Source organism: Octopus sinensis, linkage group LG7 (genome assembly GCF_006345805.1).
Source record: "Octopus sinensis linkage group LG7, ASM634580v1, whole genome shotgun sequence".
NCBI lineage: Eukaryota > Metazoa > Mollusca > Cephalopoda > Octopoda > Octopodidae > Octopus > Octopus sinensis.
Window position 1 is genome coordinate 39,299,372 of NC_043003.1, and position 5,000 is coordinate 39,304,371.

General features: G+C 32.7%; 1 long non-coding RNA gene across 1 annotated transcript in view; it reads right to left on the reverse strand.

The window, feature by feature from the left end:
* Nucleotides 1–3,680: 3,680 nt before the first annotated feature.
* The window catches only part of LOC118764221, a 25,452-nt gene continuing 24,132 nt past the window's right edge, over nucleotides 3,681–5,000 (reverse strand). The window contains exon 3 of the long non-coding RNA XR_005000015.1: nucleotides 3,681–3,752. This is a non-coding gene — a long non-coding RNA (uncharacterized LOC118764221). The remainder of the gene's footprint in view (nucleotides 3,753–5,000) is intronic.

A 5,000-nucleotide genomic window follows, 5' to 3' on the forward strand; every position in this document is an offset into this window, starting at 1 on the left:
TTTTCGGAATAAAAATTTAGCAATTAAGGACAACTACTTAATAAGGAAAACTTAACAAGAAATTGTCAGGTAGATAGCGTAAAAACCTCATAAGAGAAAAAATTTCGAAAATAATTATTTCTTATTGAACATATTAATTTATATATAGAGGGCATTATACATACATGCCAGGAGGCATTTTACATACATGCCAAACGCTAAGAGGGACAATCAGTCATTTCTACCATGCGTTTGGCATGTATGTAAAATGCCTCCTGGCATGTATGTATAATGCCCTCTATATATAAATTAATATGTTCAATAAGAAATAATTATTTTCGAAATTTTTCTCTTATGAGGTTTTTACGCTATCTAATGACAATTTCTTTAAGTTTTCCTTATTAAGTATTGTCCTTATTGCTAAATTTTTATTCCGAAAAAACTTTTCCTCTCCCGAAATGCATTCGTAAATTTTCCATTTACCCGGATGTAATATATATACTCACCCATGTGCTTCGTTGATGTGATCAGTTAGCTGATCGGCTAAGCGAGGCAGGGTCGTTGTTTATTTATAATACATTCAGGCCTGCTGATGATTACGTAAGTATGAAATCATGTGATACAGGTCTATATTTTTAAATGTCTTACTTTGAAAATTGCATTCGGTGGGATTAGTAATATTTTTGGTAGAAATGACTGATTGTCCCTCTTAGCGTTTGGCATGTATGTATAATGCCTCCTGGCATGTATGTATAATGCCCTCTATATATAAATTAATATGTTCAATAAGAAATAATTATTTTCGAAATTTTTTCTCTTATGAGGTTTTTACGCTATCTACCTGACAATTTCTTGTTAAGTTTTCCTTATTAAGTAGTTGTCCTTAATTGCTAAATTTATATATATATATATATATATATATATATATATATATATATATATATATATATATATATACGGAGCAAATAATTGAGGGGAAAATATTTGTAAAGATATCATTGACTCTATTATTATCTAGTGTAAAAGTTTAGAAATGATAATACAGAATCAATAATATAGGCCACTGCAGGCCCCAAAAAAGCTTTAAATAACTGAAAGATTAAAATTAATCAAAGGGCCTGCTAAGTATGCCTACCTGCAGTTAAAACTCTTATTTAAATCACCGGTCTGCTATGCGAAGGGGTCCCAATGCAGGCAGACATACTTAGTATGTCCTTTGATTCCTTTTAATCTTTCAGCTATATATATATATATATATATATATAAACAATAATAAATTTCTGAAAGAGGTATAAACAGTAGCTGCACGACAAGGTGAAGTATATTTGCCACTTAAATGTGGCTAACTACTAAGGGTGGATGCTACTATAGCTTCTAGCCCCACGAGAACGTCTCCAGCTGGCTATTGACACACTTTCTGTGACCTATCAGTATTTGCCAAGGGAAGTCATCATTCCCATCGTCGACCTGACGTGATACGCACGGACCCGAGTTTCTGGGTATTTACCCGTCGTCAGCGCACGACAATCACCGGTCTTCGATGCGAAGGGGTCCCAATGCAAAATATATATATCGTTTTTCCAGTGACGAAAAGTCACTGATCTCGAAAAAGTGTAAACAAGCAATAATAAATCTCTGAACGAGGTATAAACAGTAGCTGCAGGACAATGTGAAGTATATTTGCCACTTTTTCGAGATCAGTGACTTTTCGTCACTGGAAAAAGGATATATGTATTTGCATTGGGACCCCTTCGCATCGAAGACCAGTGATTGTCGTGCGCTGACAATTCCTTGTATAGTGCTTTTCAATTTCTTGTATAGTGTATCTTTGCAATATTTCATTCTACACAAGCCTAACCTTCTTACTTCTAATAATAGCGGCTCTGTGGCATTTTATACAGACCATGCTATGTTGTTTTCTTCTGCTCTAATGCTGTGTTCGCATCCAATAAGCCCTCTTCCCCCTCTTTTTCTTGGTACATACAGTCTGTGTCATTTTTTGGGTGGAGTGACCCGTTATTATTATTATTATTATTATTATTATTATTATTATTATTATTATTATTATTATTATTATTATCATTATTACTATTATTATTATTATTATTATTATTATTATTATTATTATTATTATTATCATCATTAGCAGTAGTAGTAGTAGTAGTAGTAGTAGTAGTAGAGAATTCAAATTTTGGCCTGGTACTTATTCTATCGGTCTCTTTGACAGAACCGCAAACGTTGGGGGTACGTAAGTACGCCGACATCGGTTGTTAAGCGGTTGTGGAGGACTAACACAGACACAAAGACACATGCACACACACTGACGCAGATACACACACACACACACACACACATTCACACATATATATGTATTTACACAACAGGCTTCTTTCAATTTTCGTCTATCAAATTCACTCACAAGGCTTTGGTCGGCGCAAGGCTATAATGGTAGAATACACTTGTCCAAGGTGCCACGCTGTGAAACGAAACCCAGAACCATGCGGTTGGGAAGTAAACTCCTTACAAGGCTGATAGATTAGATTATTGCTTATATTTACATACATTCGTATTTATATATTCTTGCTTATGCGTGTTTTCAGAAAAACAGACAGCGAATATGTGAAAATTTATCTCATTTTAGTGTTAAGGAATTTTGGAATTAAAACAAGAAATATTTCTTGCTGAAATGGTGGATGATTAATTTCCCGGTTTTGTTGACTCATTAACATCTGTAATTCACACGACTCCATGTTGTGCACAAACAGAATGTAATAATGTGAAGAAATTCTGGCAAAACATTGACTGAAATGTAAGTTTGACAATATACAAAGACGATAGCAATAGTAACATCATACTGGGTTGGAATGAATAGAGTCAAAGGAAAAATTTTTCATCAGTATACATCATTTCCGTATATTGTGTTATTTTACACTGGGGTAATACATACATACATGCAAATAGACAGACAGACAGACACACACACACACACACACACACACACGCACACACACACACACACACACAATTACACACACATATATATATGCGTATATGTATATGCATTTTTTGTTTGAGATTTGTTTAAGTAGTTCATCATCAAGGACTTCAGGCATGTATACATACATGTTAAATATGTATGCATCGAATAAATAAATATATATAGGGAGAATTCACAAAAAATTCAATGTATACATATTTAAACATGTATACATACATACATACATATACATACATATACGTGAAGGCGCATGGCTCAGTGGTTAGAGCGTCGAGCTTACGATCGTGAGGTTGTGAGCTCGAATCCCGGACCGGGCTGCGTGTTGTGTTCTTGAGCAAGGCACTTTATTTCACGTTGTTCCAGTTCACTCAGCTGTAGAAATGAGTTGCGACGTCACTGGTGCCAAGCTGTATCGACCTTTGTCTTTCCCTTGGATAACACTGGTGGCGTGGAGAGGGGAGGCTGGTATGCATGGGCGACTGCTGGTCTTCCAGAAAACAACCTTGCCCGGACTTGTGTCTAGGAAGGTAACTTTCTAGGTGCAATCATTCATGACCGAAGGGGGTCTTTACCCTTATACATATATATATATATATGATAACTGTATATAATATATATCATAATGATATATATTACTGCTATCCGCAGGTGCCTCGGGGAAAAATAAGTTGACAAAAACACAACCATGATCGTGACCAATGTCCTGAAATTGGAGCGACATGCGTGTTAATTTGTGGACGTGCGTAAATTACATTTACGTACACACACACACAGCCTACCTTATATAGATATACAGATTAATTTAATCTAATTTTAATAAAGTCATTTTATTAAATTTTTATCCTCATTTTTCACTATTTAAAAAAATTCTTTAAATATATTCATTTATAATTTTGTCTCTATACACTACCGAAATTACAGTGCATACATATGTCCAGAAAAGGCAAATCTGCAATGATTATTATTCATTTTTAATTTAATTTCTAAATGAAAAATTTGTTAAATGAAAAAATCAAAATTTTGTTTGAATTTTCAAGGAAATATTTTAATTCAAAATGACTGCAAAAAATGATAATTTTATATATTTTTAACTAAAATTTTACTATTACTGCAATGCCTGTAAAACCACTGGACTAGCCAATGAAAAATGCGGACGCATACTAACAGTATGGCTTAACAATTAAACCTGGAAAAGTAGAGGACAAGAAAAACTCATTAAAATTAGAGCTTAAAATATTGCTGCTAAAATTAAAATTAAAATTTTTTTTATTTAATTCCTTTAGTACAAAAATAAAATAAAAAAGGAAAAGTGATATTAACTGAATTTTTAAATAATATGAAAAAGTACCTCTAAGGTACCTCTAAGGTACTTTTTAATCATGAGTTTAGCAGGAATATTTTAAGCTCAAATTTTAATGAGTGTTTTCTTGTCCTCTGCTTTTCCAGGTTTGTTAAGAATAATGTTAATATGCGTCCGCAATTTTCATATACTTATAGATTGTACAAATATATATATATATATATATATATATATATATATATATATAGATAATATATATATATATATATATATATATATATATACATACATACATACACAATCACATATAGTGTGTGTTGGTATGTGAGTGTGTGTGTGTTCATTTGAGTAGTTGCATGTTTACAATTATGTATGTAAGCTTCTGTGTATTAAATATAATCGCATCGTGGCTTATACTTAGTTATTCTATACATGTCTATGTAAATTTATATATTTCGTCAGCGAAAGCGACGAAGGAAATGTTCTGGTTTCTTTGTTGGTTTTATATATACATATACATATATACATTTCTTGTACTAATCTACAGTACATCTAGATTCCTAATTAAATTTGTAGTTTATCACTCCTCTAGATTTTCTGAAATTCTTTCGCTCATCTACGCCTTACTTTAAATGCGTATCATAAAACCCTCACACAGGCACACAACACACACATACATGTTAACACATACACTCTCGAACACACATTCGTACACTCACATAT